This window comes from Camelus bactrianus, chromosome 18 (assembly GCF_048773025.1).
Source record: "Camelus bactrianus isolate YW-2024 breed Bactrian camel chromosome 18, ASM4877302v1, whole genome shotgun sequence".
Taxonomy (NCBI): Eukaryota; Metazoa; Chordata; class Mammalia; order Artiodactyla; family Camelidae; genus Camelus; species Camelus bactrianus.
This window is the reverse complement of record NC_133556.1, coordinates 37,362,174-37,388,346: the sequence shown is the minus strand read 5'-3', so window position 1 is coordinate 37,388,346 and position 26,173 is coordinate 37,362,174. Positions and strand designations below refer to the sequence as shown.

Below are 26,173 nucleotides of genomic sequence, written 5' to 3'. Positions count from 1 at the left end.
CTGTTCCAAATGTTGGCTGAGCTAAGATCATCACACAAGGCAGGGAAGAAGAGAAAAGTCCACCTGGCTGCATCCGTTTTCTTCCAGCCACAAGGTGCCGCTAGGGGGTCCCCGTTAATAAGCCCTCCCCATGAGGAAATCCGGCATCCACACTGCCCCTGCCGTCCTCAAGCAGCCCCGACGCCCCTCTCCCACTGGTGGCCCCCCAGCCTGTCAATGGTCTTCTAATGACCCTCCCAGTTGGTGGCACTCTCCCCCTCTTCCCCGCTTCACACACACACACACACACACACACAGAGCCAGGACAGCCTTCCCAAAGCACATATTTCATTACATCACCCCACCTCAAACCCTTCAGAGGCTCCCTGGTAGAGTTCTAGCCCCACCCCCGACCCTGCTCGCCCAGCCTCACCTCAGTACCCAGGTCCCCAATGACCTCAGGTGCCCCCTGACCTGCTGCTACTTCCCACTTGCCTCCAGGCTCATTTTGACTGTTTGGCAAGGAAGCCTTCCTTCCTTCGAAACTCTGCACTTTGGGTTGGGTGCCCCTGCTGTGTTCCTAGAACATTCTACGCTAAGACAACTTCTGACACTGCTAAGCTCTCAAGAAGCAATACATTTTGCTTACTACTGTGAGTCCACCCTCTCTCCCCTGGACACTCAGAATTGCATGTGTTATGAATAAATGAATGAAGGGGTGGGTCTCAAAGGGACGGGCAGAGCTGCTCTCACCCACCCCGACCCCTTCTTTCTGTAGAACATCAGAAGCAAAACCAGGAGTACCTCTCCTGAGGGTCACTTTCTGCTGACACCCTTCACTGCCTCTTCTGTGTCAGTTCTAGTAAAAAACCAAGCTCCTCCAAAGCCCTCCATCCCTAGGCCCACTCCAGGGTCCTCCCAAGCAGGGGCACCCTCCACCCTGGACCACACAGTGCACTCTCCCCGAGTCCCCACCCCACAAGCCTCCAGGCCTCTACCCGGGCTGCTCCTGCCACCTGAGTCACCCTCTTGATTCCTTCTCCTGGCTGACTCTTACTCTGTCCTCATAACTGAATGTAGAGCCCATTTCTTCAAGAAAGCCCTCTCTGATGATGTCCTTTAGCTCTTGGCTGGGCTCCCTCTACAGCAGGACTGCTTGGCGACCAACTGTTGTGTGTCCACTTGCTCCTCGGAGACCATGAACTCTTGGAGGCCACGTGGGAAAAAGGAGTTAGACGACAAGAGGTGTGGGAAGAGCAAAAAGCAAAATCACAGCCCAAGTCCCAGATTCAAGGATTCTGTCTCAGAAGAAAAGAATAAAATATTTAATACGTATGTCATTTGGCTATGATTTTTGTGGATCTTGGAAAGCTAGAGGTTGGTGTTCTAGTCTAAAATCCAAGTTACATGCAAAGAAATGTACATATTCATATCCAAAGGAAACCAGAGCTGCTCAACAACAGTTTGCAGTTAAAATCAAAGGAACTTTGATAAAGGCAATCTCTCTCTCTCTCTCTCTCTTTTTTTTTTTTTTTGTATCATATAGTTGTAGAAGTATTTGTATAACTAAGTGATGGCTACAGCCTATGATTCTGCACTGGAGTGTTTGGGGCTGAGGAAGCCCAGATTACATGCACTGTGTAAATACAATCACACCAACACACTGACAGGTGCCCTAGTGGCTGAGCTGAATTTCCAAAGCAGACAACCTTACGTTGCAAGACAGCTCTCATTAGAAAGTAAGGAATGCAGTGTTCTGTACTCAATTACATACGTTATATGGGCCATTATGCGATAGTGCATCTTGTCTAATGAAACCCCAAAATAAATTGTTAACGTCGATTTTCTCCATCTGACCCTTCTTTGCTAACTTTGGATATCAAACCCTCACTCCATATGGAAAGCTCAGATCTACGCTGCAGCAGGTTACATCCCGTGGAAGAAAGCCTATCAAGGGAGAACTGGAGAGTTTCCCTTCAGAAGCTGCTAAGTCTGGATTTGCACCTGTACGTCATTTGCAACCACGTCATCGTCAAAGGAGTAAGACCTAACCTCTGTGGGGCAAAAATCACTGCGGTGCTTCTGAACCATTAAAGAACACTGAGCTTTGTGAAACAGTCCTGAGGCACTTAAATCGTACTTTTTGTGAAAGGCTCCAAAACTGACCCAATTCACCAATCCAGGTACAACAGGGAGGTACCGGAATTAGTAGATAGAACATGACCTTGAAGTCTGACAAGGCCCTGCTTGAATCCTGCTACAGCATTGACTAGCCGCTAAACGGACCAATTCCTTAACCCCTCTGAGAAAGCTTCCCAATCTCTACAAGGGGGCTGCCACCGCCAACCTGGGAGGCATGGATGTGAATGCAACATGCAAGTAGTGCGGCCGACTGGTACCTGACACGAGGCCTGGCTAGTTGCCCTCCGCTGCCCTTCTTCCCCTTTAAACTTGCATTGTTCCCCCTGGTAAGGGTCAAGCCCCCGGACCAGACTGCCCGATTCTTCTGTGTACTCCCGGATACATGCCTTACCTTTAGGAGGCCAGAAAAAGAACTATCTCCTCCAACGTCACTATCAATGTTCTTAAGAGTCTGGGTTTTTTTAACTCTATTTTGCAGGGAGACTATTCCAGAACTGTCCAACCACCATTCTCCACTTTGGCTCCTCTCCCAGCGCCCGTCCCTTCTCACCTCAAATCTTCTGTCTGCTGGCCTTTTGTTCGTGGGAAAGAGAGTCCGCTAGGGTGGAGACTCCCTAGGCCTCTGTCCCTCCCTCACAGGTGAGTGTGACTACCTTCTCCCCACTCCGACTCCAGCTTCCGAGGAGGTTCCCCTCCCGGACCATGCAGCCTCTGCATCATCCCAAGACGCGCACGTGTGGCCACAACCCTCCCTTCAGATTTCTTCCTGGGTGGCCCTGCCCACCCCCAAGACCCTTAAGGATAAATGCCATTGCTCTGAAAATCCCAAACGCCACTGACTGACACACCAAAGCTGCATGGTCTGGGCTTTCCTCCAACCCAGGCACAGCCCTGCCCCGCCTCAGCCTCAGTCTGCACCTCTCGAGATGAACTCATCCACCTGCACGGCTGTGAACACCAGCTAAGAATGACGACTCCCAACGTGTATCTGTGGTCCGGCTCCTTCACCTGAGCCCCAGGGCCATAGACCCGAGTACCTCTTTGAGGTCCTAACTTGGATGACAAATGGAATCTTAAAATGCCTCATGTCCACCATTTACTCTAGAGTTCGATTCCTGGCAGGTACCTCCCAGGCTCCCGATTTTATTAACAGACCCAGAACCCACCTAGGTGCTTGAGGTCACATTCAATTTCACCTGTTCCTCCCCCAGCCCTGCCCTGGAATCAGTCCTGTCATTTCTATCGCTAAGCCAGTCTCAAGTCTGATTCTGCAAGGACCACGGATGGAACCCCACAAGCTGACAGCAAGGTGCAGTGCGTCACAGTCCTCCGAAGAGAGCTCCCTGGAGGGGGAGGCATCTCCTGCCACTGGTCACCTCAGAAGGCACTGGATTCTCACAAAGGAGGCCCAGGAGAAGGGACTCAAGGTTCTCCTGTGGTCTGAACTTTGAAGGGCCCGAGGTTTGGGGGAGTTCCTAGTTAGCAGACACACCTGCCAGTGAGCAGATGAGGATGGGGGAACCCAGGCAAGGCTGTTCTCACTCCGACCCCTGGGCTATCAGGAGCCACGGGAAAGGCCTGTGTCCAGGGCACAGCCCAGCCTTCACAGATCCCAGCCTGCATTTGCCAACCCAGATAGCCTAGACTCCTACTTGCGACTCTTACTTCTGTTCTGTTCCCCCCCAGAATGTGATGGACTCTTTCAGAAAGTCTGGCCTGTCTCAAGCGAGACCAAGTCAGTGAAGGATGAAGTGTCCACAATTGGACCAGGGCATGAAAGGAGAAACAAGGTCTCATGGCCAGCATGACGGTGGTGGCCAAACCCTTTCCCCGGGTGAGATGAACCAGGGTGTGGGTGAGAATGCAAGGTCACTTCACGGCTGACTGTGGTGTTGGAGACTCACTACCGCAAACTAACGACACGGCCGGTGGCCGTCAGCTGCAACAGACACGGAGTCAGCTATTTACTGCCAACATGGGTTAATAGTAAAGGCTGGTGCAGGGAGGCCTGCATGGCTGCTGAGGCAAACCGCAGACCCGGCTCTGAATGCCCACTGGCTGGAGCAGAGAGGAAGATACGGTCCCCTTCAGCGGTCCCTGTGTCCACCAGATCCAAGTGAGCCAGCTACTTAGGAGAAGGCCATGTTGTTCTGATACTCAGAAAAACCAGCCTCGTAAAGGGAAAATAAGAGTGGCATGGAGTTTAGACCCGCTCCTGCCTCTCTATGAAGGCAAAGTAAAGTAAATGGCACGGGGAAGGTGAATGCAAAAACAAAAAACAAAAAACAAAAAAACCGTGACTGCTTCCTCCAACAGCATCCCCTGCAGCTGCTCACCCCCGAGCCTGCCACTTTCTCACCAGTGACCACCGGCCAGGAAGCTCCGTCACGCACGTCACACAGCGACAGCCCGGAACCGTGTGCCAAGCACGTTTGTGTAAAAGCCAGAATCAAGGAAGATGCTGCAGATTTTGACTTTCCAAGTTTAAATACTCCATGAAAAAATCCCTCAGCAGCCGCCTAAATCAATTCGCATCTCACTTCTTCAAAACAATCAAACAAATTTAATAAGGGCGCATTTGTCACCAAACATAAGGAGGACCAAACTGGTTCCTCAAAGCAAGGATTTTAACAGGTATCAAACACCAGTGGGTGATGTGCTAACAAAGCAAAAATTCCAAAACCTGGAAAATAAAAAGATGACTAGGATAATATATGGATCAAGGCAACTGTTAAGGTTTTTGCTTTTGAAAGCGATGGGGACAGCACAGAGGACAATCTGGCTATTTCCAATGCAGGGTGTGCACAGTCCACTTTTCAGACGCAACAACATGCTCACAGGGCGGTACAAGACAGAAAGGGAAATAGAAAAAGGAAAAGAGGAACAGCGAAAATTAGAAACACATGAGAACAAAAATAACTGAGAGCAATTACAAGAATATACGTGAGTTTGGTGAGGACAGGGACGAGGGGACGGTGAGACCCATCCTCACCTATTGTTCCAGGGAAGGCAGGGGCCTGAGGCGAGCGGCGCTGCCGGGGGACCCCAACGTGGTCAGCGCCCCAGACCTAAACTTCACCTAGATGCGTGTAAACAGCTTTTGAGCTACAAAATGTGGTCGCATTTCAAGCTGGACAATTTTACTCACTCCCACCAAGAGTAACAGGAGAGAATTAGGCTCTGTTCCTGCACCAAAGCATTGTTTAAAAAAGTAATGACTGTGGAATAGTAAAAGCAAAAATGGAGTAAAAGTGACTGAAGGAGAGCGCACTTGACCCGAGCTCACTGGCCGCATTATCTCACTGACGTTCAGATGCTGGCTGAGCCCTTACGGTACCAAAACAGACAGACCCACCAGGAAGGAGGTTTAATGCGCTGCTGTATTTTGATGCCGAGAGCCATGCCTGGTACACGAGGTTCTGGGTAAACAATGGTGACAATGTCAACCACTATGGGCTAAGCACACAACCAGCTACTCCGCCAAATCCCAAGGACACACTTCAAAAGGCAAAAACAAGCTGGCATTCTCTGGTGGGTCTGCAGACTCAGAGCCAAGCAGTTGCTGAGCAAACATGTCACCAGTGCCTCCTGTGACAAAAGAGGAGGCACTGGCCAGGGGGCTGGGGCAGGGCTCCAGGCTTCCACTGCTCAACCACCATTCTGTCCAGGGGGAGAAGGTGGTCCCTGCTTACGTTGCACCGATGCACCTACATTGACTGACGCCTGGGGACTGAGCAGGAGGTGACAGGTGACGGGAATGGAGCCAGCCTGGGAGTGGCATGGTGCTGGCATCTGTGCCCTCAGCTTTTCCCAGGCCACTACATCTGCCAGCTCATCTACAAGAAGCAGAAGAGGAGAAAGCCGTGTAGATCACAGGGCCCTGCGAGGACAAGTACAAGTCATGGCCACGACATGCCTCGCCCCTTCCTTAAGCCATAGAGGTATGTCCGGGGAGGAAGTGAAAATTCATCCAGAGCCCGCCAGGCACCACAAGCAAGTGGGACTCGGGTCCCCTGTGCCTGTCACTCACAGGACTGGTCTGGACTATCTTTTTGTCAATTCTCTGGCATCTTCTCCTCCAACTTACCAACAACCAGAAAGTAGAATCTGATTTTAGACTCACAGAGAATCGCAGAACACCTCCTCCACATCGGGCCCGGCAGCACGTGCCAGGTCCTCCGACCGTCACCTGTGGGACCGCCATGAGCCCTCTCCAGACTCAAGGCCCGAGGCCATAGTCCGGGGTGACACAGATTCCCACAATCTCCCCAGCAAAGGGGGACCACCTCTCGGCAAAGGCATCTCACCCTCTTCTGCCCGAGGGACATCTCAATAGATACACAGGGAAACAGAGCAGAAGGTGGAGGGGTAGGCAGCCCAGAAGAGCTCGTCTGCACTTCCAAGACAAAGTGGGTCCGTTGACCTAATCACAGGGACAAAGTGAAGACGAATCTTTCCCTGCTGTGCCCCATACTCCGTGACACGCCTTTCCCTGCCTAAGGAGCTCATTTGGAAGCCCCTGGCAGTGTTTCTGTTGTCCTAAATTGGCATGGTGTTTGTGAGGCAGGGAGAGAGGGCCTGAGCCATGCAGGTGCTGGACCTGGGAGGCAGGAGACACTGGCTCCACCCCCAGCTCAACCAGCGCCTCATTCTGCATCTCAGGATTCAGCATGACATCTATAAGCAAAGGGATGGGACTGTCCCAGGACAGGCTGTCCAACAGTAATGAAATGTGAGCCATGTAAAGAAAGTTTACCAGTTGCCACATTTAAAAAGGTAAACCCCCAAAAAAACCCTAGAAACTGATTTTAAGAACATATCTTACTTATTCTGCTGTATGTAAAATACTATCATTTTGACATGTAATCAATAAAGAAAGTAACAAGATAGTTTACATTCTTTTTACTAGACAAGTCTCAGCGTCTGATGTGCATTTGACCTAGAGCACATCTCAGCTCAGAGCAGCGTCCTCCCCAGCTCTCCTAGCATCAGTGGCTTTGGCTACTCTATTGGACAGCAACTCCAGGGGTCACACCAGGGGAATTGGCTGAAAAGCGGGAGTAAGTGTCCATAATAACCCTAAAAGAATCTCTCTGAAACAAAGGCGGATTCACTTTTAAACGTCTGAAAACCGGCGGGTTGCTCCTCCCTCACGCCTTGGCTACAAGACAGCCCTCCTCCTTGCTGATCCCTTTCTGGATGTAGGGAAGCAACCCTTCACACAGCCAGGGTGGCCGGGCATCCAGGTAGACTTTCCTGCTCTCTGTGTCCAGTCCCACGAAGTCCTCTTTCTCAAACAGGATGTAGAGCAGGAGGATCTTGTCCCCAGACTTGTCGGATGCACCGTCCAGCCACTTGGACTTGAGCATGATGAAGAGAGACACAGTGAAGTCCTCGATCCTCTTCTCCACCACCCTGCAGTCCTCGTAAATTGAAGGCCACGTCGGTGCGCGGCTGCTAGGCCACCTCCCCATGCAGCACAAAGACAAAGAGCCGAGAGTCATAGAGCGTGGTGCCATACAGCTCCTCTGCACGTGGAGCTTCTCGAAGGTCTTGGCCAAGAGGCAGTCGGTAATGGTGACAAGGCCCACGACCTTGCGGTGGGTCTGGAAGTCGCTCCATCCATTCTCGGGCACATAGTGGTGACTTTAGTGGATACAGAGTGCCCACTGCGAGCCGCACGGGCTGATATGCCTCACCAAGGAGATTCGCTTATAGATGCACAACAAATTCTGCTCTGAGATGATCCCCATGGGTTGGACCACCACGGGGAGAGTCTGGTGGTCCTCAGCACACTGCACGTAGTCAGGGATGTTCATGTTGCAGGCCCTGACGAGAGGGAAGAGGAGACCGAGGTACATACTGTGCTGCGGGCTGCAGGTCTCACTGGGTTGCGGTGACCTGGTGTGTACCAGTCAGAAGGCAGGGGAAGCCCAAGCAAAGCCGTGGGTACAGTTTGTCCTCAGCGTCTGCACATGGCTATCGCAGCTCGGATCACATTACGCAGCTTTTGGTCTAGGCTTCCGCCCTCTGCAGAAAAGGGTCATTTCTTGTTTTCTGTTTCCAAGCACCTAGCCAGGCCCTGATGCAAAGTCAGGGCTCAAAACTGCTGAATAAAGGAATGAATAAAGGAACTGCTTCCACACCCCTCAGCAGGATATAATGCAAAGACACACAGTAGGATCAAAAGACCTGGATTTCAACTCCAATTTATTTGAACTCCTAAGCTGCAGAATACTTGATAAGAAAACTTGCTTTGGGGAGGAGGGTACAGTTCAGTGGTAGAGCACATGCTTAGCATGTATGAGGTCCTGGGTTGAATCCTCAGTACCTCATTTTAAAAAAAATGAAACAAATAAATTAACCTATTTACCCCCCTCAAAAAATATTTTTTGAATTCCAAATTCAAGAAAAAATAAACACCTTGCAATTGACACAACATTGTAAACATGAGTATACTTCAATTAAAAAAAAATCCTTGCCTTACAAGAATATATCTAGATTATGGAAGTTTACAAATGTAAAATGCCTAGGGTACCACCTGCATAAGAAGAAGGAAATGTACAAATTTACTATCCCTCATTTATGAGCTATATTTCCTTTGGGGGGTTTATAACCTCTCAGAGCTAATTTTCTCAGATTAAAAAAAGAAGGAAATATTACCGGATTCTCCATACTGCTGAAGAATCAGATAAACCTATGATAGCATCTGACCCACAGAGTTTACTCAATAAATGCTTGTTGAATGAATGAATAAACAAGCAAAGTGAATGCTGCTCCCTGCCACAGAGCATCATGTTGGTACTGCCTGGAAATTCCAAGCCCACGTTTCACCAGACTCTACACTAACCATGGGTGACCTGGGCAGGCCTGTGTGCTCCTCTTAACCCCAGTTTAATCATGAATAGAAGTGAGGGCAATAACACAAACCTCAAAGGGTTAGTGAGTCATTACTGAATTGTATCCCAACTTTGCAAGATGGAACCTTTAAAGAAATTTGGGCAAAAAGTCCGTAGGCCCTCTCCATATTATCTCTTACAACTACATGGGAATCTACATTATATATCAAAATTAAAAAGTTAATTTATTAAAGAGGCTATTGAGGTTAAATGAGCTCACTGTCTCAAATAAGGAACACACAGTACAAATAGGTCAATGCCCAGCCCATGAGATACACTCAGTAAACATTCCCACTGAGCCCACTGGTCCCTCCAACTTCAGAGCATGATGATGTGTCCTCATGGCCAGAGGCCCCTGTACCTGAAACTAACAAAGCTAATGGTCCCCACTTTCAAGAGCCCCTGCCACCACCGTAGGTCTAATTTTGTACTTGTAATTTTTTTCTTTATATTAAATAGAAAAACGTAATTGCATAGCCTTCAGGCCACCAAAACCTGACTACAGAGATCATGATGGCAGCCCTTCTTCATGAAACAATAAAATGAAAAGCCATTTCCACAAGATCTCTGTGTAAATCTACTAGGGAACTTCATCCTGGACTGAGAGGAAGAGGACTGGGGAGGAGGGGGCAATCTGCGGCACACAGACCCATGGGCCACCTGTCCCACGATGGACTTTAGACCCAACACTCACCCTCAAGGAACTTCAAAATAGACACAAACAGAGTGCTGTGGACAAGATTTTTTTTTTTTAAAGAAATCCCTTATTCCCTCGCAGGTTTTGATTCTACCGAGAAACAAATGTCTTATGTGTATAATGATTCACAAAACACTTAAAATATTATCACCCCAACTTGACGCATTAAGAAACTGAGGGAAAGAGGTTTATCACATTGTGCAAGATTAGAGAGAGGCAAAAAAAAAAAAATTAGAGAGTGGCCACGTCAGACACCGTATTTAAACCCAAGCCCCTGTCCCAGTGCTCACACTAGAAAGTGGGATATACTGCCCCTTTCCTGCCCTCTCCCTACAATAAATGTCTGAAGAGTCTTTTCTGTGCCACCTGGAATCACAATCACTTCAATTTTCCACAAAGAGCTATGTCACATTTTGGATGTGTCAAAATCTATATGTTGAATGGGAGGAGAGATTTGCATTTTCTGTTTCTCAAAGGAAACATGGCTTAAAAGAAACTGAAAAGCACTTTCTAGTCTAAGTCTTCATTGTGCAGAGAAGGAAACGGAGGCTCAGAAGAGATGAGGAAAGGGCCTTATTAACAAATATTGCCTCAGCGCAGCACCAAGCCAGCCTTGGGCACTTCTGGGGGAGGATATGGAAGGCCCAGGAGAATGAGTCTTAGAAAACGGAAAGAGAAGAAGCATACAAGGCCCCGTCTCTACACCACCATACCATGAAGTTCCACCAAATTACCCAGTATGGGTGCAGCCAACATTAAGGTGGGAGACACAGGTTATAGAAACCTGGAAGTCTCAACCATAGTGGAAATTCCAACATTTACTATGTTTTTTTCCCAGTTCAAGCATCAGCTCAGTGGGCACTCTGTACCAGGCACTACACGAGGCCTGGAGTTCTCCCAAATACACAACTCTTATATCACGTGAGCAAACCACACACAGGCCCACCAGAAGGAAAATGCCCACAGATAAGGTGGAATTACTGAAACTGAAAGCAGCCAACCAGCATATATTACTAGCAAATACGGTGCTGCTAGAAATAGACTCATGGACATAGAAAGCAAACTGTGGTTAGCAGGCAGGAAAAGGGGGATTAACAGATACACATTAATAAATATAAAATAAATGACAAGGACCTACTATATAGCACAGGGAACTATATTCAATTTCTTGTAATGAGTTGTACTAAAAACAATCTAAAAGATATGTAGATACATATGCATATGTTTATAACTGAATCTCTGCTGTACATCTGAAACTAACATTCTAAATTGACTACACTTCAATAAAAAATAATTTTAAAAAATAAGTAAAAATAAAAGCAACGCCAATTAGAAAAAATAAAAGAATACTCTGATCCCCTTAGCTGTAGGTGCTGGAGAATTCTGGTTACAAACACCAAGTCCACTGGATCACTCCAGCACTGGCTGTCACTCTTTCTGACCATCAGAGAGTCACTTGGCTTCAGTGAGTTTATTTTCTCTTCTGTGAAAGGTTTCAGTTTGCAACTAACGATGTATAGAATCTCATCATTCACAAACCCAACAATTAATGAGGACTTCCCATGGGCCAGGCTCTGGAAATATGAAAACATAGGGTCCGAGATATATTCATGGGTAGAAGAAATTTATGCCATAAAGACATTAATTCTTCTTGCTTTGATAGACTGATTCAATACAATTCTGTTTAGATTACCTACCAGAGTTTTTATGGGTAACAAGATAATTTATGGTCAGGAACAACCAAGAAACTTCTTTAGAACCAGCACTGGGAAGGGGTGGATAGGTCAATCATTTCCACTGGTCTTTCTGAAGTGATGAAAACGTTCTGAAATATTAATGGTTGCACCACTGTGAATATGCTAAAGCTGCTGAATTGTAGCATTTAAGTGGGTGGACTTCATGGTGTGTGAACAATATCACAATAAAGACGTTAAATGAAAAAATATTTCTTGACAATTATTTTTCCCTCTATACAACTAGTCTGCCCCACAATTTAAGAAGAACCAAAAAACCAAAACAAACCAAATTTTGCCAGGAGCTCCTTAGGACTGCAATGTCCCTGAGTCTCCAACGCCTCTGGTGGTGCTGTTCCTGTTAACACACCCTAGCTGGGCTGGGCTAGTTAGGGACTGTAACTATCTTTTTAAGATCGACGGTCACACGTTTCACCCTGGGAGAGGGAAAGATGGAGGATGTCACAGCCTCATGCCTTCAGCTCATTTTTAACTGAACCAAGCCTTGCTTTCAACACTGTAATCCCTCTCACTATAAAAACAGTGACATCATCAAGCACCGCCATCATAACAAGTGAAAGTGTTCAAGGTACTTACCTGGGGCAGAAACACTGAGGGAGGAGACGGAAGCTCGCTCAGCACTGACGCTCCCTTTTCCCGACTCCACCAGGAGAAGCTGGGGTTCACAGCCGGAGGCTCTCAGCCCGGGGAGCAGCGCCCACACCACTGAGCTGGTCCTCAGGGAGCGGGAAAGGGAGAGGAGGGCAGCCCCGGTGTCGCGGGGCAGGGAAAGCCAGGAGGGGGACGCGGGCTGTAGCCCCGCTCGGAGGCCAGCCCCAGCCCCAGCCGCCCGCCCCCGTCCGGGTCCGCAGACCCCGCCGTCCCGGGACACAGCCCGCCCAGGGGCGGGGACGGGCCGGCGGCCGAGGAGAGGCAGCCCGGGAGGAGAGGACTCGCGGGCGGGAGAGGGGAAAGGGACTCCAGCCGCGGACTCAGGGGAGTCCGGCTGGGGCGAGAGGCGGCAGGTGCACACCTGGCCCTGGACAGCTGTGGCCGGGGCGCCGGGGCAGGAGCAACAGTCCTACCAGGCGAAAGAGCTGAGCAGACTTTGGGGCCGATCCCCTGCTCGGAGCTGGAGCTTCCAACCCTCGTTCCAGCTGGCACCGACTGCGCATGCGCAGGAGGGCCAGCGATCCTCTCTGGGTTCTGCGAGAGAAGGTGGGGAAGCGAGGGACGGAGAAGATGGGAGGAGGACGGGAGAAGGGGAAAAGTGGAGGGAGAGACATGGACAGGAGGAGCAGAGAGAAGGCAGGGATCTGGAGGGTGGAGGAGAGTAGCAGAGATGGAGAGAAATAGTTTTAACTCTGGGGGCATCCTGAAGGAGGCAGCAGTCCTGCCTCTGCACACTTCTCTAACCCTTCAAGGCCCGCAGCTCATATTTTACCTCCCTGGTCCAGCCCTCCATCCAAGGCCTCTGCAGGACCCCTACGGGGATCACACCCGTTGCCCCCAAGTGGAGCTAGGTTTCCTTTTGCTCTGGGAACCAAGCACCCGCAGGTATTGTCGCTCAGAACTACCTTGGAAAGAGTACATATTCCCCTTTTACACGCTGGGACACAGGCAGGCAAGATCTCTGCCTTACCTCCACTCTCCCAGTTGTTGTGCTGGTGGGGAGCGGGAGGTACGAGGTCAGATCCCAGAAGGAGCATACTGCCTGAGTGTTGGTGCATAGTCCCCATCCTTCCTGGGTAAACCACACCCCACCCTCGGGGAACCATCAAGGGCACACAGTATGTCCCTGGGTGTGGGATAGCTGCCCTCAATTCCAGTGCCCAGCTTGCTAGGAAGATAGGAGTGTTACTGAGTCCAAATTCATTCTCCTTAGTGCAGGACAGGCCGGTAAGTTGGGAGACCAGGTGTTGGGGCATGGAGTAGCAACTTTCTGTAGACCTAGATGGCAAACTAATGTCCTGGAAAACCATCTCCCCAAGTCAGAATTCAGGCTTCTTTCCTACGAGCTTGGTTTTTGCAATCTTCTTGATGTAGGAATTCTTTGTTGTTAGAATCCTTTGTTCTTGCAGCTATCTGCCTGGGTCAGATCCCTGTAAACCTCCAACAAGACAAACGTTATTTTCTATTATGTAAATTGTTATCTTTATATGAATGGAAAAGTGTTAAATATCCTTAAAGGTCAGAGCCTTCAAAATAGGCTCTCCTGTATATTTTAGGCTCTAGGCAACATTGTTTTACAAGCAAGATGAAGCCTAGGAGACAGAGCACACGGTTAAAGTCAAAGGAACAGATCTAATATGGAGTCTGATTTGTTCTTTTCTATTACCAGGGCAGAAGACACTTGAGGATTTAAATCCCTTTAAGTTAAAAATAAGTAATACTTTAAAGGAATTTACATACATAGGTCGGAATGTGCATAGCATATCTGGAAAACACACAAAGGATTGTAAACAGTGGCATCTCCAGGGAGGGCTGAAAGAAGAGAGGATGAGGGAAAACTTCTTTCACTTGTGTATTTTTGTGCTCTGTTTGAATTTTTTTAACCACATGCATGTATTTCTTTTTCAGTTAAAAAAATGTGTAATGGAGCAAAGGAGTAGCAAGCTCTGCAAATACAGCAGCCATGGAATCACTGAGCCATCAATTTTGATTTTAGCCAGGAAGCATTTATTGACTCTCTCCTATGTGCCCAGTGCTGTTTTAAGACTTCTTTTTTTTTTTTTAATAAAATAATAAAGTGCTATACCTCACCCCTGCCCATGGCTGGTGGAAAACCAACTGAGTTTTTATTGAGTTGTTTTCCAAGAAGTAGAGATCAGTTATAAACAGAACACATCTTCAGGGCAAAACAGGCGGAGTGGTTTTCCAGCAGGGCAGATAGCTATGAAGGGTTTTCAACAGAGGCACACAGAGGCTGAGAGAGAAAGTCTCCAGGACCCTACGAAAAGCTGCCCAAACTGCCTTCTCCATGGCACTACTGAAATAGGAAAGAAAAATCTGACTCCATATTAGATCTGTTCCTTTGACTTTAACCCTGTGCCCTGTTTCCTAGGCTTAGTCTTGTTGGTTCTGCACCTTTTGTAAAACAATGTTGCCTAGAGCCTGAAATATACAGGAGAACCTATTCTCAAGGCTCTGACTTTGAAGGATATTAACACTTTTCTATTCACATAAAGATAACAAGTTACAGAATAGAAAACAACATTTGTTTGTTGGAGGTTTACACGGATGTGACCCAGGTGAAGAGCTGCAAGAACAAAGGATTCTAACAACAAAGAATTCATACACCAATTCTGCAACAACCAAGCATTCCCACTTCCCATTTTTAATATAAGAAGAGCCTGAAATCTGACTTGGGGTGATGGTTCCCCAGGACATTATTCTACCATTTCTCAGCTGGCTTTCCAAATTAAAGTCGCTATTTCTTGCCCCAAAACCTGGTCTCCTGATTTATTGGCCTGTAATGCACGAGCAGAACAAGCCTGGACTCGGAAACACAGACATTGAAAGTACCCATTTGGTATATTAAATGACCTGCTTCTACTCATCTTCCTGACGTTTTATTCTCTTGACCACTCCTGCTATGTTTATGAAAAACCTGTCATGTGGACACATTTCCACCTCTAGCCACTACCCTTCCAGGTAAGAACTGATGCCAAGAAGGCAATGGAAGTTGCTAGAAGGTATTACCTGGACAAAATAGAGCAGAAGTGGGTTCTGGCTGATGTTCAGGAGCAGGCTGGAACACCTGACAAGATGTTATAAGTACGGATAGACAGCTGGGCACCAAAGGAGAAGCTTCTAAACTTCCATGAGGGACTTGTTGGATAGGAAGGAAAAGTCCCAGACTATAGCTCGGATCCCACCACGAGCTTCCTGGGCGAGTCTGGGCAAGTAATTTAAAATCTCTAGGCCCGTGCTGTCCAACATGGGAGCCACCAGCAACATGCAGGATTATGAAGTTATTCTGTAGCCAGACAGAATTATAAAAAGACATTTTATTGCAAAGGCCCAGCAGGTATAATATTTAAAAACGTTATTGGTTATCTTGACCTAACGAGTTATTTTTGTATGTGTAGGTTTCTGTGGTTTGTAAGGCCTGTGACTAATGATTCCGTTACAGTGAAGTATTTTGAAATTATAAGTTACTGGACACAGTATCCTCATATCACAGTTGAAAAAAACTGATCCACATAAGCAAGGTGATCTGACTTATTAGTTATGAGCAGGGGCTCTTGGGCCAGACTGCCTGAGTATAAATTCTCACTCTGCCTCCAGGGGGTTCTGTGTGAATCTTGGACAAATTATTGTTGTTTTTGTTGTCGTTGTTATTATTTGTGCCTCTTTTTCCTTACCTTTTAAGTAGCGAGGAATATGTAGACTCTATCTCCTACTGTGTTGGCAGGATTAAATGAGTAAACGTCTGTGCTGCCCACTTCCCTGGGTTTCAGCATTCTCCAGGCAATCAGTGCCAAACTCAGAGGCATTCTCCACTGTCTTCGTCAGTCTGGGATGCTGTAACAAATTACCGTGGGTCGGGTGGCTTAAACAACCAGCATATTCCTTATGGTTTGGAGGCTGAGACTTTCAAGGTCAATGTATCCTTGAGAGGATTGCCAGCTCGAAGATGGCTGTCTTCCCAATATCTTCATATCCCAGAGAGCAGAGAGAAGCAAGCACTCTGGGGGCTTGTATAAGAACACTAATCCCATTCATGAGGGCTCTACTCTCATGACCTCATTTTATCCTACAAATCACCTCCCAAAGGCCCCGCCTCAAAATACCATCACCCTGGGAGATGGGGTTTCGACATATGGATTTTGAGGGGATGCAAACATTCAGTCCACACATCGGCTAAGTCTCCCCAACATGCAGTCATCAAACCTGTAGCTAATTTCAAAGTAATATTTATATCTCTCTGCCCATTTCCATTCCTACATCCACTATCACTGAAGCCCTGTTACATTTTATTCCTTATTTTTCTGGTAGAGATTTAATTGATTCCTCTAACTCCAATGCTCCCCTCGCTCCAGTCTGCTTAACAGCCCTGCCAGGTAAGTCTTCCTTAAAACACCTTCCCACTTCACCTGGTTGTTTTTTAGGTGTAAATGTCAGAATCCTCTCCACACCCCATCCTATACCTTTAATCCGTTACACTACGGCTCACTATGTTATTTTCCTTTTACTAATATAAGAAATTTCCATAAGCTTAAGAGCTTAAACCAGCACAGATTTATCAGCTTATGGCTGTGGAGGTCAGAGATCCAACACAATTCTCGCTGGGCTAAATTCAAGGTAGCAGCAGGTTTCCTTCCTTCTAGAGGGTCTAGAAGAGAATGTTTCCTTGTTGTTGTTTTTTTTTTTCCTGTTTCCAGAGGTAACCCACCTTCCTTAGCTTGTGCCCCACGACTTCCTCCATTTTCATGGTCAGCAGCCTTTCTGAACATTGCTCTATGGCTACACATCCCTCTGAATTTAAACTCAGCTGGGAAATGTCCTCCATTTTAAGGACCCCTGTGAATACATTCGGCCCACCTGGACAATCCAGGCTACTCACCCTATTGTCTCATCTCAGGATCCCCTTGTCCCATCCCACTCAGGCATTATGGATGTGGCTGCGACACTCACCTGTGTAACATTTCCTCTCATGAGCATTTTATGGTTCAAGGCACTTATGAATGACTTTTTGTTTTTCTTCCTTAGCCTTTCTGCATTCAGTATGTCTGGTGGATTATATGAATCCTTTTTATTTGTTCCCCCGCACTAATCTTTAATAATGTATCATGGGTTTAAAATGCTAACTGATAGACAATTTAGAAGACAGAAATCCTCTAAGATTTTTGTCCTAAAATATCTCTCATGCATTTTGCCATGTAGAGTAACACGTCACAGGTGGCTACCCTGTGGCCGGGGAGGGACATGATTCTGCCATCACACTCCCCTCATTCTCACCAATGTGCTGATCACCTAACCAAGGATCTATGCTCCCCACTTTGCTCACTTCCTCCTCCTTTCCATTGACTACCCTGTTCCCATCGCTTCCTTCATTCAGCACATCAGGATTTCATGACCACATTCTTCTCTAAATGGAATGGGTATCTTGAATCTAATGTCTGACAACTCTTATTACTGTATATGCACACACTGACCTGCACATAACCCCGTCCAGCTCTTTATTTTCCTAGAATCTCTCAGAGGAATCAGTTCCATGATGATGGTGATGATGATGATGATACTGACAATGATGACAGGGACCTCTCAAGGATTCTGATAAAGAGGGAATCAATAAAGGGAGGGAATCATTGCAAAATTGCCCCAGAGACAGGCTTAAAAGTAAATAACTGCTATAGTGTTTAATGAAATTGACTAATATTTAACTATTTTTAAAACTTTATATCACTGAATTTAAAATTTTAACGGGAATTCTCATTCACCAGTAACCAAGATTCAACTCTAGGACCAAAGTCTAAGGATTTTGATCTTCTAACAAATTGTCCACTAGCCTTTTAAACACGTGATCCTTTTAAAAAGCTTAGTGCTGGGCTGAAAATAAGCAGGATTCATATAATCTCACCAGACACAGTGAATGTGGAAAGACTAAGGAAGAAAAACAAAAAGCCATTCATAACGTCTTGAACTTCACGTTGCTCACAGGAGAAAATGTTAGCCAAGGTGAGCGTCACATCAACATGACGCCTGAGTGGGATGGGGAAGCTGATCTTCCTCATCAGACATTTATGCTGATTTGTTAGATGCCAACACAATTTCCTCATTGGATTTGCTTCTAACAAGTATGGAAGAATTTACGTTCTACCAAAAGCAGTCTAAACATTTTCCCCTGCTGTCAGGTCTCTGGACTGAATATCCCCACAAGAAGGACATGAATATGCTTCATAGGGAATTCTTCCTGAGAAGCAACAGGATTTTCGAGGGCAGAACTGCAGGCCCCCCATGGAGGGCTGGAGGAGGGCTACAGGGGGCACTGGAAAAACAGCAGGAGTGAGTTCAGATACTACCGCTCAGGTAGCCAAAGACAGCATTGCTATCTCTGAGGATATGACATTCTCCCAAAAGTTCCATGAGTGAAGGTACCTGTGAACACTAAACAGATTGTTAAGAAACAGCAGCACATAATTTGCGTCACAACTCAATTACAGTATGTTTTGATATTTGGAAAATAATTAGCCCATTGTCCTTTGAAACTGCAGCAGTAGCAATAGAAATAAAAAAGGCTGAGCCGTCTTGGAGACAACAATCAATAAACAATTCTAAATCTGCAGGATTCCTTGACGATATGCAAGCAATGAGCTAGATGTGTCTTGCAGATACCTCTTACTGCAGGGCGCTCTCCTGCAAAGCATAGAACTAGTTTTCTCAGCAGACAGAGGGAACCAAGTCAAGATTCCAAATCTTGAGAGATTTACTATATGGCAGGAAAGATCACACAAGTACATCCAGCCAAATATGAATAAATGTAATCAAATATTATCAAATGTGACTGGAGCACAGATGAAACAGAAATTCCTTTCACCTGGGATCTAGAGAGACTTCTTCAGAAAATGTGGCTTTGGAGATGGCCAAAGACATGGGTGGAATTTTGGCAGAACAGGATGTAAGGAATTTTAAAACTGATTCTAAAATTCATATAAAAATTCAAAGGATCCCAAATATCCAAAACAATTTTGAACAAGAAAAACAAAGTTGGAAGACTTGCACTATCTGATTTTCAGCCTTTTTTTTTTTTTTTTAAACTACAGTAATCAGAAAGTATGGTGTTGGTGTAAAACAGGAAAATAGAATAATGGAGCAAAATAGAATGTTCAGAACTAAACCAACACTTATATAGACAATTGATTCTCAAAAAGGATGCAGTGGAGAAAGGATCTTTTCAACAAGTAGTGCTGGAAGAATTAGAGAGTGATATGCAAAAAAAAAAATGAACTTTGATCCACACCTCACAAAATATACAAAAATTAACTCACAATGGATCATAGATCTTAATAGGAAATCTAAAACTATAAAACAGCTAGGAGAAAAAGCATAGGCTTAAGCTTTATGACCTTGGGTTTGGCAAATATTTCTTTGCTATGACACCAAAAGTATAATCTATTTTAAAAAGAAACTGATAGAGTGAACTTTATCAAAATGAAGACTCTTCAAAGCTGTTCTAAACACTGCTAAGCAAATGAAAAGACAAGCCATAGACAGAAGCTATTTGCAGATCATATATCTGATAAAGGTCTCTCTTTGTATCTGATCCAGAAAAAAGAGGTCTCAAAACTCAATAATAATGCAAACACCTGAATGAATGAATGAGGCCAGAAAACACACTTCAGTAAAGATATCCAGATGGATAATAAGCATATGAAAAGATGCTGATTAAAGATGCCATTAGTCATTAGAGAAATGCTTTTAAAAACCACAGTGAGATACTAGTACACATACATACAAGAATGAATACGATTAGAAAGACCGACCTTACAAAGTGCTGGTAAGGAAGTAGAGCAGCCAGAGCTGATACACACCACAAGGAATTTACAATAGTACAACCATTTTGGAACAGTCTTTAACAGTTTCTTTAAAAAAGGTAAATACCTATCTACCATATAACCCAGATATTCCTCATCTGGTGCTTTAGAAAAGAAAAGCATATGTCCATATAAAGACTTGTAACCAAATATTCACTGCAATTTTATTTATAATAGCTCAAGTTGTAAATAACCCATGCATCCATCAAGAAGTAAATGGAGAAACAAATGATGGTCTATCCAAACACTGCTCACAACAAACTCTTCAGTAAAAACTCAGCACTAAACAATACTCTGCTATAAGACAAATAAGCTATTAATACAGCAACACAGATGACTCTCAAAATAATTACACTGAATGAAAGAAGTCAGACAACATAGAGTAGATACTGCATTAATCCATTCATACAAGGATCTTGAAAATGCAGACCAACATGTTGTGATGGAAAGCAGATAATGGTTTCCAGGGGAAGAGATGGGGAGGGAGGGAGGGACAACAAATGGCAGGAGAGAAGCTTTGTGGGTGATGGGTATGTTCACTCTCTTGAATGTGGTCATGGTTTCTTGGGGATATACTTATGTCAAAACGTATTAGCTGTACACTTTATACGTGTGAAAATTACTTTGCCAAGTATACCTCAAAGCTGTTTTAAGAAAAAACGCACTTCAGTCCTGATCCACCTCCGCGCCTGATTGGAGCGACATGATCAGTCCCTCACCCTGTTTGCCTAACAGGAAGGTAGAAAACCTCTCACGGAAAATAACATATGGATTTTTCATTTGCAATGTCTGCCATGTAATAAAGAATTTCAAGACATGCAACATGTCAAGACTATATAACAGATAATATGAGAATAAGAAACATTAGACAAAGGATGCAAACCCCCAGGTGATGTAGGCTTCAGAGTTACCAATAAAGGCTATGAAATACTTTTAATATATTCAAGAAAATAAGGAAATTATGGGAGAATAGATAACAGGGTAAAGACTTTCACCAGAGAAATATACTGGAATGTATTTTTAAGAGAAATCAAACAGATACTCTAGAACTGAAGCTTTCAGCTCTGGAAACAGGTAAACAGAGCTAATTAGGATCCCTTTTAAGTAAAACTTTCAGTAATGCCGGGTAAAATACAACAACAAATGTAACACAGAGCTAACTATGGAAAGAGAAGTTCCCAGGTGACAATACAAAGAGGACACTTAAAGCCCAGAGTGGTAATCTTGTGAGCTGATGCCACCACACCCTGGAGGGAAGGGGTTTTAATCTGCACATAAATAGAGATACAATGTCCATTTAGGAAAAAGGGTCCATACCAGATGTAGAAGACTCTTCCTTTATATCTCTATAGTCAGAGACAGAGATGTAAAGTGGCAGCAGAGGTCACAGTGACACAGGGCCCTGGGCCAAGGAGTGTGAACACCTCTGCAAGCTGGAAAAGGTAGGAAGACGAATCCCTCCCTAGAGCCTCGGTGTGGAACGTAGCCTTGGCCACAGGTTGGTTTTAGCCCACTGACAATGACTTGCACTTCTGCACAATAGAACAGTGAGACGATGAATGTATATTGCTTTAAGCCACTGAGACTGTGGTCCTTTGTTACAACAGCAAAAGGAAAGAAACTCAGGAACCAACATGAACATGAACCCCAAGCTGCCTGCTGTGCTGGCAGGAAGTTCTTTGTCTCTGATCCTGAGGGAGTCTCCTGTCTTCTGCCAGCATCCACAAACTACCTCATGCTAACTTGACAGCTTGCAGAGGGTTAAATCTTAACCCTGCACAGTTCTTGATATTTAGTTAATAAAAATGATGGTGTCATCATGGGTATTTTTCCATCTTTTAAATACCCTTCAGTCTTCTAATAAAGCTACCTCTAATTGAGAGACAGTGTAAATAGTTTTCAATCTTCATAATAAATAACTGTGGTTTTATTTGGTTACTTAAATTATGAATAATAATATTCACATTAGTAAAAGTTATTAAAATCAACATTGTTTAATGAAAATATCATTTCTTTTTGCATGAACATGTATTAACTACAATAAATGTTCCATGCTTTGTTCTACGATTTACTGTTAGAGCCTTAAAAAATAATATTTTCCTCAAAAGATATTATGGCAAAGGGATTTCTTTTGGTGGAACAGTTCCTACATCAAATCTGGTGCATGGCTCAGGCCACTGGGAACCTAGAGATGATAGAAATTAGGAGGCATTATAAACACAAAATGATTTTTAAAGGAATTAAACAACTGGATGTGTGAAAACAAAAAATCCGAGAATATTCTAGTGAAATAAATGTATTTTTCAGCTTAAGCAAGACACTGGGTGAATAAATCTAAAATGAAAAAACCACCCAGAGATCAGCAGTGAGTCATGCATGCAGTGTGACTGATCAAAACCAAGTTGTTTCCAAACCAGTGTGCAGGCTTGATGCCTTCATGAATCAAGTCTGTGTGGCACCAGGCCACCTCGAATACATGTTGATGAGGTATTTATAAGCCCTTCATCATCCCAGCACAAAGCCCACACATGAGCCACAAGACCATCACCTACACATCTGCAAAACACACAGCATGGTGAATAGCACTTTTCTTGTTCAGTAGCCGGTGGCAGGGCACTGTGAGCAGACAGAGATACAGGGACACAGAGACACAGAGGCACTTCCCCTCACTCAGTTGATAACCTTCCGTGCATTCCTGGGGACAGGATTGTCATAAAATGCACCATGGATTGATCCTCCTCCTAGGAAAGGAACGGTAGGGCTGTCCTCAGGTTGGAGCAAGGGTGGCCGGAGGATATCAGAAGAGCTGTTTCAGCACAACCAATAGAAATGTCGGCCACCGTGACCACGAGAGACAGGTCTCCTGCCATCCCGGTAGGCACTTGGGCTCCTGACAAAAGCTGGGCTCAGTAAAGGCTTGAGTAGAAGGCACAGACCTGAGGGATGCCCCAGCAAGAGACAGGAGGTAGGGCCTTGTTTATACTGCTCTGGGTGTATCCCAGCCTCATCCGAATACGAAATCAGAAATTTGCAAAACAGCAGAGCTGGGATGGATCATCTACTCCAGACTCCTCACCTTACAGTTTAAAGGGTGGCAGCCCTGGGAGGCAAAGCAACGTGCTAAAGGCAGAGCGTGGAAGTGGCAGCGCCAGATGAAAAACACCATGGCAACCCCCGTTCAAGGCCGCTGATGCTGAGGACAGGGACAAGGTTTCCAACGAGGAGAATGAGACAGTGTAAATACTTTGTTCCCCCCAAAACCCCAAATGTTTACTAAGGTACAAAAACTCACCTTAACTAGCTCTCTTCTGAGGGGGCTCTCTTCTGTCTCCGTCTTTCTGTCTGTCTCCACTTCTCTCTCTCAGACACAAACACATACAATTTTGTGAAAGGGGAATTCCTGCCATACAAAGACAGACTTCACATCTTCAGAGAAACACTTGACAAAGCACATTTCCAATTCAAGTCTTTGTGTGAGGTCTGGGCAACTGGCTTATTTTCTAGAACAATCGGTGGTTCCAAAATCAGGAGATCATCTTCCCCAAAGGAAGAGTTCTGGTCCGTGTTGATGAAGCTGGGGGTGTCACATTTCATGAGCCCGTTCAGCTCCTCCTCTGGCCACCTGCTGCATCTGATGGCTTCCTGGAGCCGAACATCACTGTCAAGGGCTATGGTTGGGATACCAGCTTTGGCCTTGTCCAAGCGGTCCACTTCATTGACGAAGCAGTGAAAGAGGGACCTAGATTAGTCATTGTGCTGCCAGAGAACCCCTTGGGCACCAGCGGTCTTCCAAAGTCTGACACAAAGCTGTTCAGTCTGAATCTCTTCTCGGGAGACTCTGCATTGCAATAAAGAAAACCAAAATAAAAGATCGCTCACACTCTAGCTCGGTGACCTGAAGACTCATAGTTTTTGATATCTACTGAGAGCAAATCCCTTCACAGAGCATGCTGACAAGCACTGGAAGTGAGAGACATCACTTTCGAACACATACAATTACACCCAAGGCAAAAGTCTCGTGAGGGCCCTTGGACCATCCTGAAAAGACATGGCTCCCTGAGAATCCTCAATACTGGTGAATCGCACACCAGTGTTTCTCAGTGGGACACTCAGATCATCTTCATCAGAATTACTTAAAGTGCTTCTTAAAATGCAGAATTCTGGGGTGCACACCCTCAGAGTCTCCAGAAGTAGGGACCGGCAGTCTGTATTTTCATAGCCACCAAGATCACTAAACATGCTCAGGTTTAGCACCGCGGTCTACATCGGGTCACCTGAGCATCGACAATGCTGTCTCATGGGGTGGGGTGGTGCCATGTGTGTCAGTGTGCTGTCCTACCCACATGTCTCCCCTGATTCTCAGAACTGACAGTGCAGTCCCATTGGGCAAGAAATACCACCATTTCACAATGCATACGCAGGGCGCCTGACTGACAGATACAATCAGTGCTAGGAAAGGGGACAAAACTCAGGTTCCTCATCGCTTGTTTCACTTACTGTGGGACAAATGATCAATTCAAGGGTAATAAATCAGTGTATGAGTGAATAACATGACTCTCGTTAGTCCCACGAGTGCCTGGAAGAGCGAGCCTGGGCACACTGAGAATCATAACAGCCCATCTACTTAATTGTCATCCTCCCCAGATTTATGTAAAGGTTACTTCCACCCAGGCTCCTCCAAGAATCATGCCTGAACACACTCTCAAATCCAGAACAGAACCTGACAACAATTAGGCTCTGGAGTCTGTGTTTAGCGAGTGTGGAATCTCAGAGATTCCAGCTCTTACACCTTGCCTTCCCATCCCACACCTCACGATATGGCCCTTATGACCAGCTCTCCTGGGGCTGGGGCCACAGAACCCATTTACAGGACTGGAAGAATCTGATCATGTAAACCATCCCCCAGATTATCATCAAGAGTCACCTGCATTTCAGGGATCAGTAATCCCAGAAGCTTTGCAGTTCAGGCAGCTGAGGGATTTTTATATCAGCTCTGTCTTCTACTGTGAATGCCTGGGTGACATCAGACAAGGAATTCTCAAAAGCCTGAGCTTTTCCTTTCAGGAATAATCTAAATAACAAATCTCGTTGACCACTCAACAAATGTGATGTGAAGATCAATGATTTACACAGGAGTACAACATTCACTAGGTAGTGGATTTAGAATCAGAGAAAAATCATTTGAGAAAGATTGACAGAATGTAGCTTTAATGCAAATTAAAGTATTCTTAAGTTTCAGTAAATCATCTTCCCCTACTTATCACTTCACCCAAATTTAAAAGATGTTTGAGAACAGGGATGAGTGTGCCAACAATCTGTGACCCAATAACCTAAAATGTCACCTAGGAAAAAGAGGGGAGTAACACATTTTTAAAAACATGGTGAGGATGGCGGGGCCATCCCCCAACTCCAGACTAAGAAGCTCTGAGTAATAGCTTTCCTGCCTGCCTGGGGCATCAGCTGATGTGAAAACCCACCCAGAAACCTCACTGTCCAGCAGCTCTTCCGTAACACAGGCTACACTTTCTCAGGATTAAGAATTGGGTCCAGTAACCACTTCGCTGAAGAATAAAGACAAAGGAGAACAAGAGAGTTCTTCCCCTCCCCAGGGGAGAGCCCAGACCTTGGGCTGCATGCACTGCGCCCACCTCCCAGGAGAAGGATAAACTGCATAAGGGCGTCCTGCGAAACTGGGGCAGCAAAGGTTGAGATGGGAACAAATTGACCAGCTGGCCAGGGACAGCCCCCTCCGTCACTGCCTTGGCGGCTGCCTCTGCCCCCTCAGCACACCCTGCCCACTTCCGGTGGTTAAGCTGTCAGGGAAACTGCTTTGCGACCTGGGGCAACAGAGGCTGCCCCCAGGCCAAGCTGAAGGGGAGATGGGAGCTAAACCACTAGCTCCCAAGCGGCAAGCTCCATATCCCCGCCAACACCCCACCACCCCCGCACCCTACTACTCCCCCGGGGCAATATGACCAGGAGAAGGGTGACCTGGGAATGAGGGGCAGCAGAAGCCGCCCCCATGTCAGGCCTCCAGAGAGATGGGAGCTTATCCTCCAGCTCACCAAGGGCAGCCCCCTCTGCTCTCCACCCCCTGATCTCACCGCGCCCACCTCCCAGGAGCAAACTGACCGGGTGTGGGGTGTCAGGCGAATCTTGGGCGGGAGAGGCCATCCCCAGGCC

At 46.0% G+C, this 26,173-nt stretch overlaps 1 protein-coding gene across 3 annotated transcripts in view; it reads right to left on the bottom strand.

Moving 5' to 3' along the window:
- LOC141573941 (trafficking protein particle complex subunit 9-like) overlaps positions 1-16,202 on the bottom strand; it is a 184,253-nt gene extending 168,051 nt beyond the window's left edge. For all 3 annotated transcript variants that reach the window (XR_012500440.1, XR_012500441.1, XM_074346849.1), the window contains exons 1-3: positions 15,818-16,202; positions 15,153-15,429; positions 12,048-12,766 (exon numbers count right to left, since the gene is read on the bottom strand). The gene's annotated coding sequence lies outside the window, so the exon portion shown is untranslated. The remainder of the gene's footprint in view (positions 1-12,047; positions 12,767-15,152; positions 15,430-15,817) is intronic.
- Between the last annotated feature and the right edge of the window lie 9,971 nt (positions 16,203-26,173).